This window comes from Aquarana catesbeiana, linkage group LG06 (assembly GCF_042186555.1).
Source record: "Aquarana catesbeiana isolate 2022-GZ linkage group LG06, ASM4218655v1, whole genome shotgun sequence".
Taxonomy (NCBI): Eukaryota; Metazoa; Chordata; class Amphibia; order Anura; family Ranidae; genus Aquarana; species Aquarana catesbeiana.
Window position 1 is genome coordinate 268,653,675 of NC_133329.1, and position 15,707 is coordinate 268,669,381.

Genomic DNA, 15,707 nt, shown 5'->3' on the forward strand with positions numbered 1-15,707 from the left:
TGGAGCATCTCAGCTCTGATTACAGAGCCCGGGGGAGAGGACAGACACACCATGTACTGATTTATAATAGAGGAATATGATGGGGCAGTTTTGATGGGGAAATTCTAATGGGGCAGTTTTGATGGTGGCAATATGATGGGGCATTTTCTAGTTTATATTTTAATTTTAATGGGTACGTTTTTTGGCTCTGCGTAACTTCTGCATACTTTCAGCTATTAAAACCATTCAACTTTTAAAATGTTCAGCTCTTTTTGATGGTGGCAATATGATGGGGCAATTCTAATGGGGCAGTTTTGATGGTGGCAATATGATAGGGCAATTTTGATGGGGACAATTTTGATGGGGCAGTTTTAATGGTGGCAATATGATGGGGGCAGTTTTGATGGGGGCCGTTTTTGCTATTCAGCTATTCAGCATTCTCACGCATTTTCTCCAGGAAATGCATTTTCTAGTCCCACTATTGTTATTCAATTTTATTCATTTTTATTATTAGTGGGAATGCTTTATTTCTTTATTTCTTTATTATTCCGTATGTTTTTTGGCTCTGCGCAACTTCTGCATACTTTTAGCTATTAAAACCATTCAACTATTAAAATGTTCATCTCTTTCAGCTGATGATGGGACTTTTTCAACTTTTTTTCTACTATTTATACTTTTTAAAATATTAAGCTTTTTAAAAAAAAATTTAACATTGAAGTCAATGGGAGCATGCCTCATATCCTTAAAATCTTCTTCTGCTCCCAAAAGTTTCAACTCCTTCATACTTTCACCTACAGACACCAAACAAACTTTAAAATGTTCACAGAATATTCAGCTATCTGGCTATATCTTTTCAGTTTGATATCTTTTCCAATTTTTGTGAAAAACCTGTTTGTTTAGTGGTCATTTCAGGAAATTTTAGCTATTAAACAGAGTGTACTGTGTTGATTTTGTTGCCATGGTTACCAAAGCTTCTGTTATACACAGGGGGCAGGTGGCTGGAGCATCTCAGCTCTGATTACAGAGCCCGGGGAGGGGACAGACACACCAACTACTGATTTATAATTGACGAATATGATGGGGCAGTTTTGATGGGGCAATTCTGATAGGGCACTTTTGATGGTGGCAATATGATGGGGCAGTTTTGATGGGACAATTCTGATGGGGCAGTTTTGATGGTCGCAATATGATGGGGCAGTTTTGATAGGGCAATTCTGATGGGGCAGTTTTGATGGGGCAATTCTGATGGGGCAGTTTTGATGGTGGCAATATGATGGAGCAGTTTTGATGGGGCAATTCTGATGGGGCAGTTTTGATGGTGGCATTATGATGGGGCAATTTTGATGGGGACAATTTTAAATGAGCAGTTTTAAAGGTGGCAATATGATGGGGCAGTTTTGATGGGGCAGTTTTGATGGGGCAATTCTGATGGGGTAGTTTTGATGGTGGCAATATGATGGGGCAGTTTTGATGGGGCAATTCTGATGGGGCAATTTTGATGGTTGCAATATGATGGGGCAGTTTTGATGGGGCAATTCTGATGGGGCAGTTTTGATGGGGACAATTTTGATTGGGCAATTATGATGGGGCAGTTTTGAAAGCAATATGATGGGGGCAGTTTTGATGGTGGCAATATGATGGGGCAGTTTTGATGGTGGCAATATGATGGGGCAGGTTTGATGGGGACAATTTTGATTGGGCAATTCTGATGGGGCAGTTTTGATGGCAATATGATGGGGGCAGTTTTGATGGGGGCCATTTTAGCAATTCGGCTATTCAGCATTTTCCATGCATTTTCCCCAGGAAATGCATTTTCTAGTTATTAGTTATTTTTTAATTCCGTACGTTTTTTGGCTCTGCGTAACTTCTGCATACTTTCAGCTATTAAAACCATTCAACTATTAAAATGTTCGTCTCTTTCAGCTGATGATGGGACTTTTTCAACTTTTTTTCTACTATTTATACTTTGTAAAATATTAAGCTTTTTAACACTTTTTTTAACATTGAAGTCAATGGGAGCATGCTTGAAATCCTTAAAATCTTCCACTCCCAAAAGTTTCAGCTCCTTCATGCTTTCACCTACAGATGCCAAACAAGCTTTAAAATGTTCACAAAATATTCAGCTATCTGGCTATATCTTTTCAGTTTGATATCTTTTACAAGTTTTATGAAAAAGCTGTTTGTTTAATTGTAATTTCAGGAAATTTTAGCCATTAAACAGAGTGTACTGTGCTGGTTTTGTTGCCATATTTACCAAAGCTTCTGTTATACACGGGGGGAGATGGCTGGAGCATCTCAGCTCTGATAACAGAGCCCAGGGGAGGGGACAGACACACCATGTACTGATTTATAATAGAGGAATATGATGGGGCAGTTTTGATGGGGCAGTTTTAATGGTGGCAATATGATGGGGCAGTTTTGATGGAGACAATTTTGATGGAGCAGTTTTGATGGGGACAATTTTGATGGAGCAGTTTTGATGGGGACAATTCCGATGGAGCAGTTTTGATGGTGGCAATATGATGGGGCAGTTTTGATGGGGGCAGTTTTAATGGGGGCAATATTATGGGGCAGTTTTGATGGGGTAATTCTGATTGGGCAGTTTTGATGGTGGCAATATGATGGGGCAGTTTTGATGGGGACAATTTTGATGGGGCAATTCTGATGGGGCAGTTTTGATGGATATATGATGGGGGCAGTTTTGATGGTGGCAATATGATGGGGCAAATTTGGTGGTGGCAATATGCTGGGGTAGTTCTGATGGGGCATTTCTGATGATGCAGTTTTGATGGGACAATTCTGATGGGGCAGTTTTGATGGTGGCAATTTTGATGGAGCAGTTTTGATGGGGACAATTCTGATGGAGCAGTTTTGATGGTGGCAATATGATGGGGCAGTTTTGATGGGGGCAGTTTTAATGGGGGCAATATTATGGGGCAGTTTTGATGGGGTAATTCTGATTGGGCAGTTTTGATGGTGGCAATATGATGGTGCAGTTTTGATGGGGACAATTTTGATGGGGCAATTCTGATGGGGCAGTTTTGATGGATATATGATGGGGGCAGTTTTGATGGTGGTAATATGATGGGGCAAATTTGGTGGTGGCAATATGCTGGGGCAGTTCTGATGGGGCAATTCTGATGGGGCAGTTTTGATGGGGCAATTCTGATGGGGCAGTTTTGATGGTGGCAATATGATGGGGCAGGTTTAATGGGGCAATTCTGATGGGGCAGTTTTGATGGGGACAATTTTGATGGAGCAGTTTTGATGGGGACAATTCTGATGGAGCAGTTTTGATGGTGGCAATATGATGGGACAGTTTTGATGGGGGCAGTTTTATTGGGGGCAATATGATGGGGCAGTTTTGATGGGGCAATTCTGATTGGGCAGTTTTGATGGTGGCAATATGATAGGGCAGTTTTGATGGGGACAATTTTGATGGGGCAATTCTGATGGGGCAGTTTTGATGGATATATGATGGGGCAGTTTTGATGGTGGCAATATGATGGGGCAATTTTGGTGGTGGCAATATGCTGGGGCAGTTCTGATGGGGCAATTCTGATGGGGCAGTTTTGATGGGGCAATTCTGATGGGGCAGTTTTGATGGTGGCAATATGATGGGGCAGGTTTAATGGGGCAATTCTGATGGGGCAGTTTTGATGGTGGCAATATGATGGGGCAGTTTTGATGGTGACAATTTTGATGGAGCAATTTTGATGGGGCAGTTTTGATGAGGGCCGTTTTAGCAATTCAGCTATTCAGTATTCCCACGCATGTTCCCCAGGAAATGCATTTTCTAGTTATTATTTATTAGTTAATTTTATTCAGTACATTTTTTGGCTCTGCGTAACTTCTGCATACTTTTAGCTATTAAAACCATTGAACTATTAAAATGTTCCTCTCTTTCAGCTGATGATGGGACTTTTTCAACTTTTTTTCTACTATTTATATTTTTTAAAATATTAAGCTTTTTAACACTTTTTTAACATTGAAGTCAATGGGAGCATGCTTCAGGTCCTTAAAATCTTCTTCCACTCCCAAAAGTTTCAGCTCCTTCATACTTTCACCTACATACGCCAAACAAACTTTAAAATGTTCACAAAATATTCAGCTATCTGGCTATATCTTTTCAGTTTGATATCTTTTACAGTTTTTGTGAAAAAGCTGTTTGTTTAGTGGTCATTTCAGGAAATGTTAGCTATTAAACAGAGTGAACTGTGTTGCTTTTGTTGCCATGGTTACCAAAGCTTCTGTTATACACGGGGGGGGGTGGCTGGAGCATCTCAGCTCTGATTACAGAGCCTGGGGGAGGGGACAGACACACCAGGTACTGATTTATAATTGAGGAATATGATGGGCAGTTTTGATGGGGCAATTCTGATGGGGCAGTTTTGATGGTGGCAATATGATGTGGCAGTTTTGATAGGGCAATTCTGATGGGGCAGTTTTGATGGGGCAAATCTGATGTGGCAGTTTTGATGGTGGCAATATGATGGGGCAGTTTTGATGGGGCAATTCTGATGGGGCAGTTTTGATGGTGGCAATATGATGGGGCAGTTTTGATGGGGACAATTTTAATGGAACCGTTTTAAAGGTGGCAATATGATGGGGCAGTTTTGATGGGGCAGTTTTGATGGGGCAATTCTGATGGGGTAGTTTTGATGGTGGCAATATGATGGGGCGGTTTTGATGGGGCAATTCTGATGGGGCAGTTTTGATGGGGACAATTTTGATTGGGCAATTCTGATGGGGAAGTTTTGATAGCAATATGATGGGGGCAGTTTTGATGGTGGCATTATGATGGGGCAGTTTTGATGGTGGCAATATGATGGGGCATTTTTGATAGGGCAATTCTGATGGGACAGTTTTGATGGTGGCAATATGATGGGGCAGTTTTGATGGGGCTATTCTAATGGAACAGTTTTGATGGTGGCAATATGATGGGGCAGTATTGATGGGGACAATTTTGATTGGGCAGTTCTGATGGAGCAGTTTTGATGGCAATATGATTGGGGCAGTTTTGATGGGGGCGATTTCAGCAATTCAGCTATTCAGCATTCCCACGCATTTTCCCCAGGAAATGCATTTTCTAGTAATTATTTATTATTTAATTTTATTCCGTACGTTTTTGGCTCTGCGTAACTTCTGCATACTTTCAGCTATTAAAACCATTCATCTATTAAAATGTTCGTCTCTTTCAGCTTATGATGGGACTTTTTCAACTTTTTTTCTACTATTTATACTTTGTAAAATATTAAGCTTTTTAACACTTTTTTTTAACATTGAAGTCAATGGGAGCATGCTTGAAATCCTTAAAATCTTCTTCCGCTCCCAAAAGTTTCAGCTCCTTCATACTTTCACCTGCAGATGCCAAACAAACTTTAAAATTTTCACAAAATATTCAGCTATCTGGCAATATCTTTTCAGTTTGATATCCTTTACAGGTTTTATGAAAAAGCTGTTTGTTTAATGGTCATTTCAGGAAATTTTAGCCATTAAACAGAGTGTACTGTGCTGGTTTTGTTGCCATGTTTACCAAAGCTTCTGTTATACATGGGGGGGAGATGGCTGGAGCATCTCAGCTCTGATAACAGAGCTCGGGGAAGGGGACAGACACAACATGTACTGATTTATAATAGAGGAATATGATGGGGCAGTTTTGATGGGGCAGTTTTGATGGTGGCAATATGATGGGGCAGTTTTGTTGGGGACAATTTTGATGGAGCAGTTTTGATGGGGACAATTTTGATGGAGCAGTTTTGATGGGGACAATTCTGATGGAGCAGTTTTGATGGTGGCAATATGATGGGGCAGTTTTGATGGGGGCAGTTTTGATGGTGGCAATATGATGGGGCAGTTTTGATGGAGCAGTTTTGCTGATGGCAATATGATGGGGCAGTTTTGATGGGGCAATTCTGATTGGGCAGTTTTGATGGATATATGATGGGGCAGTTTTGATGGTGGCAATATGATGGGGCAATTTTGGTTGTGGTAATATGATGGGGCAGTTTTGATGGGGCAATTCTGATGGGGCAGTTTTTTTGGTGGCAATATGATGGGGCAGGTTTAATGGGGCAATTCTGATGGGGCAGTTTTGATGGTGGCAATATGATGGGGCAGTTTTGATGGTGACACTTTTGATGGAGCAATTTTGATTGCAGTTTTGAAGGGGGCAGTTTTGATGGGGCCTTTTTAGCAATTCAGCTATTCAGCATTCCCACGCATTTTCCCCAGGAAATGTATTTTCTAGTTATTATTTATTATTTAATTTTATTCCATACGTTATTTGGCTCTGCATAACTTCTGCATACTTTTAGCTATTAAAACCATTGAACTATTAAAATGTTCGTCTCTTTCAGCTGATGATGGGACTTTTTCAACTTTTTTTCTACTATTTATACTTTTTAAAATATTAAGCTTTTTAACACTTTTTTAACATTGAAGTCAATGGGAGCATGCTTCAGGCCCTTAAAATCTTCTTCCGCTCCCAAAAGTTTCAGCTCCTTCATACTTTCTCCTACAGACACCAAACAAACTTTAAAATGTTCACAAAATATTCAGCTATCTGGCAATATCTTTTCAGTTTGATATCTTTTACAGTTTTTGTGAAAAACCTGTTTGTTTAGTGGTCATTTCAGGAAATTTTAGCTATTAAACAGAGTGTACTGTGTTGATTTTGTTGCCATGGTTACCAAAGCTTCTGTTATACACAGGGGGCAGGTGGCTGAAGCATCTCAGCTCTGATTACAGAGCCCGGGGGAGGGGACAGACACACCAACTACTGATTTATAATTGACGAATATGATGGGGCAGTTTTGATGGGGCAATTCTGATAGGGCAGTTTTGATGGTGGCAATATGATGGGGCAGTTTTGATGGGACAATTCTGATGGGGCAGTTTTGATGGTGGCAATATGATGGGGCCGTTTTGATAGGGCAATTCTGATAAGGCAGTTTTGATGGGGCAATTCTAATGGGGCAGTTTTGATGGTGGCATTATGATGGGGCAGTTTTGATGGGGACAATTTTAATGGAGCAGTTTTAAAGGTGGCAATATGATGGGGCAGTTTTGATGGGGCAGTTTTGATGGGGCAATTCTGATGGGGCAGTTTTGATGGTGGCAATATGATGGGCAGTTTTGATGGGGCAGTTATGATGGTTGCAATATGATGGGGCAGTTTTGATGGGGCAATTCTGATGGGGCAGTTTTGATGGGGACAATTTTGATGGGGCAATTCTGATGGGGCAGTTTTGATAGCAATATGATGGGGGCAGTTTTAATGGAGGCAATTTTATGGGGCAGTTTTGATGGTGGCAATATGATGGGGCAGTTTTGATGGGGCAATTCTGATGGGGCAGTTTTGATGGGGCAATTCCGATGGGGCAGTTTTGATGGTGTCGATATGATGGGACAGTTTTGATGGGACAATTCTGATGGGGCAGTTTTGATGGTGGCAATATGATGGGGCAGTTTTGATGGGGCAGTTTTGATGGGGCAATTTTGATGGGACAGTTTTGATGGTGGCAATATGATGGGGCAGTTTTCATGGGGACAATTTTGATTGGGCGGTTCTGATGGGGCAGTTTTGATGGCGGCCGTTTTAGCAATTCAGCTATTCAGCATTCCCACGCATTTTCCCCAGGAAATGCATTTTCTAGTTATTATTTATTATTTCATTTTATTCCGTACATTTTTTGGCTCTGCGTAACTTCTGCATACTTTCAGCTATTGAAACCATTCAACTATTAAAATGTTCGTCTCTTTCAGCTGATGATGGGACTTTTTCAACTTTTTTTCTACTATTTATACTTTGTAAAATATTAAGCTTTTTAACACTTTTTTTAACATTGAAGTCAATGGGAGCATGCTTGAAATCCTTAAAATCTTCTTCCGCTCCCAAAAGTTTCAGCTCCTTCATACTTTCACCTACAGATGCCAAACAAACTTTAAAATGTTCACAAAATATTCAGCTATCTGGCTATATCTTTTCAGTTTGATATCTTTTACAAGTTTTATGAAAAAGCTGTTTGTTTAATGGTCATTTCAGGAAATTTTAGCCATTAAAGTGTGTACTGTGCTGGTTTTGTTGCCATGTTTACCAAAGCTTCTGTTATACACGGGGGAGATGGTTGGAGCATCCCAGCTCTGATAACAGAGCCCGGGGAAGGGGACAGACACACCATGTACTGATTTATAATAGTTTTTCACGTGGTGTTGGCGGGTACCTATTGGTGGCTTTCTGGGATATTTACTCCTCCTAGCTGGACACACATTCCCCACAAACACTTCCTACCGGTTGCCATTCAGATGACATTTGGTGTCTGGGGAATCACAGGTATTATTATGGCTACTTTTTACCTTCACTATTGCGGCTACCAAACCCCCCCCCCTTTTTTTTTTTTTGTTAGGCAAACCTATTGAAACTTTACCTTCCTTTACTACTTTCTCCCTGGATTGGTCATTACATTATTATCTGCCTGTACACATTCACTCCCTCCTTTTTCCCCCTATATTTCAAAACATTGCAACTTCTATACCCTTTGGTTTATTTTGGTATCCACACACATTCATTTAATGATAATTATTCTATTTTAATCTCACCTTGTCCCTATTACGCAGTCACATCTAGCATTTTTATATTTATCTTTATAGGTTATGAACATGTGGTCACTACGTTTTAAGCTCCTCACAATCACCAGTTGCCCTCTAGGTGACGCCTCAGCTCTCGGGATTGTGTACATATATATCCCTGACAGGTTTATACCCTCGATGCCCTCCACCCACCCACATAGGTTCCTTGTAATTAATCTACTTTGGTCCAAAGCTACCACTGCTATTTTAAGATCTTATTACAAAAAGTCTTTTCTTGCCTGTCCTGTGGTCAACCCCTGAATATCTCCCTATATATATTTTTTATAGATAGCTACTTTGCATCTGCTCCTGAAGATTGGAAAGATCCATGAAACGCGTCGAGCTTTTAGATGCTATTCACATTTACAACCTCCTTATACCTCCACCTTATTATGCCGTTTGAATTTCACCAATTATCATTATGATACTGTGAAGACACACAACTATAAGCTTGAATCCAATTTTTACCTCACCATTGTGATCCACATCGTGCTGCTTTATTGCTGGGTTACTCTGTTATTGTAGATCAGCTTTATGGAACGTGTACTCATATGTTTTACTATATGATTCTGTGTATATGCAGGCTATTTGGTCACTAATATGGTCCACTCACCAGACATTACTGATATTATGATGCAGCTACATGCAATTAATAGTCTGATGATTTTGTACTATGGTACCATTATGACTATAATAGGCTGCTATACCATCATGCTGTTATATGACGTTTTAATACTATGTATCCGACTATCAAATAAAGCTTCCTTGATTTATTATATTTGACTTTTTATTAACTTGTTACTATGCAACACGATACGGTTGCATGTATGGTGCATTCATTAGATATCCTTACTAGTATTATGTTGTGTTCCCTTCCTAGCTGCATGTCTTATTTAAAGTCCCAAACCCCCCTTTTTTTTCCCTTTTTTTGTATACATTTTGGGGATGGAGGTACATTTTTTCAAATGTCCTCATTTAAAGTCCCATTTAGCTAGTTTTCTCGTTTTCAAATTACCAGGGATGGATACATGCATGCTACCTTATATACAATATATACAATGGTGATATCCAGTGTAAGTGCTATTTAGGCATGCTTTTTTTTATTAAGGTGTTAATTATACTGTGGATCGGATCTTATGTTCTTTCATTATAATTTTTATCATTTTGGCATCTTCCATTATTAGTACCTATATGATTTAAAATATTTTTGTTATAGTTCTATTTTTGGGGCCCCTCCAGGGACAGGCATTTATCTATGACCATTATCATCATTTTTAAACTTGATTCGCTTTCACACCCCTGCAGACAATACCCTGTGGAGGGGGTGTGGTCGGCCTCTGAGTGGTTTTACCTGCCGGGGTTCGCAATCCCGGGAGCTGCGATGCATGCTGGGAACCCTCCCCTTCGTCCTTGTGACGCGAGGGTAGGGGCGGATATCCCACCACGCATCGACGCCACGCTCCCAGTGTCTTGCGTGTGACGTCGCTCTTGGATGCCATCATGCTGACACCGTTGCGTTGCACACCCAAGCGTCTATAAGAAGCGCCAGCTGCGGGGCGGTTTTGTTTTCCGCTCTGACGGCTGGCTTACTTCTCAGTTTAGCCGACCACGTGGCGTTGGCGGGTACATATTGGTGGCTTTCTGGGATATTTACTCCTCCTAGCTGGACACACATTCCCCGCAAACACTTCCTACCGGTGGCCATTCAGATGACATTTGGTGTCTGGGGATTCACAGGTATTATTATGGCTACTTTTTACCTTCACTATTGCGGCTACCAAACCCCTTTACACCCCCTTTTTTTTTTTTTTTTTGGTATAGGCATACCTATTGAAACTTTACCTTCCTTTACTACTTTCTCTCTGGATTGGTCATTACATTATTATCTGCCTGTACACATTCACTCCCTCCTTTTTCCCCCTATATTTCAAAACATTGCAACTTCTATACCCTTTGGTTTATTTTGGTATCCACACACATTCATTTAACGATAATTATTCTATTTTTATCTCACCTTGTCCCTATTACGCAGTTACATCTAGCATTTTTATATTTATTTTCATAGGTTATGAACATGTGGTCACTACGTTTTAAGCTCCTCACAATCACCAGTTGCCCTCTAGGTGATGCCTCAGCTCCCCGGAATTGTGTACATATATATCCCTGACAGGTTTATACCCTCGATGCCCTCCACCCACCCACATAGGTTCCTTGTAAGTAATCTACTTTGGTCCAAAACTACCACTGCTATTTTAAGATCTTATTACAAAAAGTCTTTTCTTGCCTGTCCTGTGGTCAACCCCTGAATATCTCCCTATATATATTTTTTATAGATAGCTACTTTGCATCTGCTCCTGAAGATTGGAAAGATCCATGAAACGCGTCAAGCTTTTAGATGCTATTCACATTAACAACCTCCTTATACCTCCACCTTATTATGCCGTTTGGATTTCACCAATTATCATTATGATACTGTGAAGACACACAACTATAAGCTTGAATCCAATTTTTACCTCACCATTGTGATCCACATCGTGCTGCTTTATTGCTGGGTTACTTTGTTATTGTGGATCAGCTTTATGGAACGTGTACTCATATGTTTTACTATACGATTCTGTGTATATGCAGGCTATTTGGTCACTAATATGGTCCACTCACCAGACATTACTGATATTATGATGCAGCTACATGCAATTAATAGTCTGATGATTTTGTACTATGGTACCATTATGACTATAATAGGCTGCTATACCATCATGCTGTTATATGACGTTTTAATACTATGTATCCAACTATCAAATAAAGCTTCCTTGATTTATTATATTTGACTGTTTATTAACTTGTTACTATGCAACACGATGCGGTCGCATGTATGGTGCATTCATTAGATATCCTTACTAGTATTATGTTGTGTTCCCTTCCTAGCTGCATGTCTCATTTAAAGTCCCAAACCCCCCTTTTTTTCCCTTTTTTGTATACATTTTGGGGATGGAGGTACATTTTTTTCAAATGTCCTCATTTAAAGTCCCATTTAGCTAGTTTTCTCGTTTTCTTGTTGCCATGTTTACCAAAGCTTCTGTTATACCCGGGGGGAGGTGGCTGGAGCATCTCAGTCTGATAACAGAGCCCGGGGGAGGGGACAGAAACACCGTGTACTGATTTATATTAGAGGAATATGATGGGGCAGTTTTGATGGGGCAGTTTTAATGGTGGCAATATGATGGGGCAGTTTTGATGGGGACAATTTTGATGGAGCAGTTTTGATGGGGACAATTTTGATGGAGCAGTTTTGATGGGGACAATTCTGATGGAGCAGTTTTGATGGTGGCAATATGATGGGGCAGTTTTGATGGGGGCAGTTTTGATGGTGGCAATATGATGGGGCAGTTTTGATGGGGACAATTTTGATGGGGCAATTCTGATGGGGCAGTTTTGATGGATATATGATGGGGGCAGTTTTGATGGTGGCAATATGATGGGGCAATTTTGGTGGTGGCAATATGATGGGGCAGTTGTGATGGGGCAATTCTGATGGGGCGGTTTTGATGGGGCAGTTTTGATGGTGGCAATATGATGGGGCAAGTTTAATGGGGCAATTCTGATGGGGCAGTTTTGATGGTGGCAATATGATGGGGCAGTTTTGATGGTGACAATTTTGATGGAGCAATTTTGATGGGGCAGTTTTGATGGCAGTTTTGATGGAGCAGTTTTGATGGGGGCTGTTTTAGCAATTCAGCTAGTCAGCATTTCCATGCATTTTCCCCAGGAAATGCATTTTCTAGTTATTATTTATTATTTAATTTTATTCCGTACGTTATTTGGCTCTGCGTAACTTCTGCATACTTTTAGCTATTAAAACCATTGAACTATTAAAATGTTCCTCTCTTTCAGCTGATGATGGTACTTTTTCAACTTTTTTTCTACTATTTATACTTTTTAAAATATTAAGCTTTTTAACACTTTTTTAACAGGGAAGTCAATGGGAGCATGCTTCAGGTCCTTAAAATCAGACGCCAAACAAACTTTAAAATGTTCACAAAATATTCAGCTATCTGGCTATATATTTTCAGTTTGATATCTTTTACAGATTTTGTGAAAAAGCTGTTTGTTTAGTGGTCATTTCAGGAAATGTTAGCTATTAAACAGAATGTACTGTGTTGCTTTTGTTGCCATGGTTACCAAAGCTTCTGTTATACACAGGGGGGGAGGTGGCTGGAGCATCTCAGCTCTGATTACAGAGCCCGGAGAAGGGGACAGACACACCATGTACTGATTTATAATTGAGGAATATGATGGGGCAGTTTTGATGGGGCAATTCTGATGGGGCAGTTTTGATGGTGGCAATATGATGTGGCAGTTTTGATAGGGCAATTCTGATGGGGCAGTTTTGATGGGGCAATTCTGATGTGGCAGTTTTGATGGTGGCAATATGATGGGGCAGTTTTGATGGGGCAATTCTGATGAGGCAGTTTTGATGGTGGCAATATGATGGGGCAGTTTTGATGGGGCAATTCTGATGGAGCAGTTTTGATGGTGGCAATATGATGGGGCAGTTTTGATGGGGCAATTCTGATGGGGCAGTTTTGATGGTGGCAATATGATGGGGCAGTTTTGATGGTGCAATTCTGATGGGGCAGTTTTGATGGTGGCAATATGATTCGGCAGTTTTGATGGAGACAATTTTGATGGGGCAATTTTGATGGGGGCCATTTTAGCAATTCAACTATTCAGCATTCCCACACATTTTCCCCAGGAAATGCATTTTCTAGTTTTAATTTTATTATTCCGTACGTTTTTTGGCTCTGCGTAACTTCTGCATACTTTCAGCTATTAAAACCATTCAACTATTAAAATGTTCGCCTCTTTCAGCTGATGATGGGACTTTTTCAACTTTTTTTCTACTGTTTATACTTTTTAAAATATTAAGCTTTTTAACACTTTTTTTAACATTGAAGTGAATGAGAGCATGCCTTAAATCCTTAAAATCTTCTTCCGCCCCCAAAAATTTCAGCTCCTTCATACTTTCACCTACAGATGCCAAACAAACTTTTAAATGTTCTCAAAATATTCAACTATCTGGCTATATCTTTTCAGTTTGATATCTTTTACAGTTTTTGTGAAAAAGCTGTTTAAGTTTAGCGATCATTTCAGGAAATGTTATCGATTAAACTGAGTGTCTATTGGGGTGCTTAGAGTGGATGATGTCATACCTAGAGCACAGAGCCTTAAAAAAATTATCTTAGTTCCTTCTCTATAAATTGCCCTCACGCCCACAAGATCTACTTGTCATACACAATTTATACATCAAAACGTAGGTATTTTTGTCTAGTTTCAGGTGGTAGTTTTCAATATGCTCAGTTTTGTGATACACCTTTTACTTTTGGATGGTTGAGCTTCCAAATGACAAGAGTTCTACACTTTCTTCCATTGACTGTCCTGTATGAAATTCTTTACATTTCCCAGTGAAACGCACAGCCAACTTCTTTTTTAAATCGCTGACATGCCCACATTTTTAAGTTTATCAACATAAATTTTATACCGATACGTTCACAAAGGCTGTGTGTCTCTAACGGTGAAGTCGCTGTTTCGATAGCATGTACTGTTGTGGATTTATTAAGGCTTGTTTGAAGGGTTCTCTCACACTGTCTCTCACTCAGGCAGATAGTGAGGAGATGTTTTTTACAGTGTGTTCAGGGGACAGGCAGCTAGCAGATAGGGAGATGCTATTCAGCATTCCCGCGCATTTTCTCCAGGAAATGCATTTTCTAGTTCTACTGTAAAGAGTTTTTTTGCACTAAGCAGCAATGCAGAGAAGGTTTTGCACTGAGAACCAGATTTGTCACATTGCAGAGTGACTTTTGTAGGACTAATACAAAGTTATTGATATTTATGATAGTGTGATTAAGATATTTACTGAAGCATACCATTCTGTCTTTTTAGTGGTTTTAAACAAAATGGTTTATGGTCCAATGTGGCATTTTGGGTTTTCATGGACTGGAGATCCAAATTGCCCCATTCCATTGTGCCTTGTTTGTGGCAAACAACTTACAAATGCAGACATGACTCTGGCAAAATTAAAAGGACACTTTAACATTTGGCATCTAAAGGTGTTGATTATTTTAAATGGATGTCGGAATCTCAAAGCAAGCAAAGTACAAGTTTTTGTAAAAAAAAAGTATCAGTTATTTAAAAGGCACATGAAGAATGCAATTCGTTGGCAACAATTATTGTCCAGAAAAGAAAAAGTCACATAGTTGGTGAGAATCTAATACTACCAGCATGTGGGTGGCACAGTGGTGTAGTGGTAGCACTCTCACCTAGCAGTAAGAAGGGTCACTGGTTCGAATCCCAACCACGACACTACCTGCTTGGAGTTTGCATGTTCTCCCTGTGCCTGTGTGGGTTTCCTCCGGGTACTCCAGTTTCCTCCCACGCTCCAAAGACATGCTGGTAGGTTAATTGGATTCTGTCTAAATTGTCCCTAGTATGTATGAATGTGAGTTAGGGACCTTAGATTGTAAGCTCCTTGAGGGTAGGGACTGATGTGAATGTACAATGTATATGTAAAGCGCTGCGTAAATTGACGGTGCTATATAAGTACCTGAAATAAATAAATAAAATAAATAAATGTAAAACTATAATAACATGCTAGGAGCAGCTGCAGTAAGAAAAATTAAAAAGGTTCAGCTCTCAGACAGTGCAATAAGTCGATGTATTGATATCACATGATGTGGAAAGGTCATCCTGAAGAAAAATAGCTTTGCTATCCAGGTTGAGAAATCCACTGATATCACCAATGCATGCCATGTTGTACCATTTGTATGATTTGAAAATAGTGATGACATTTTAGAAAACTTTTTCTGCTATAAATACATAGCTGCCTGAAACAACCAAAGGCCAAAATATATTTAATGTTTTGTCTGTAAATCCATGGTTCCATTGGCTCCATGAAAGGCTTTTCCTCACTTGTGAAAAGGGAAAATCATAATATTGTCACAACACACTGCTTTCTTCATAGTGCTCATGTGCAAAACTCTTGAAGCTGATTTTGGATGATACAACAAAAATGGTTAAAGAAAGTGCAGTTCACCCAAGAA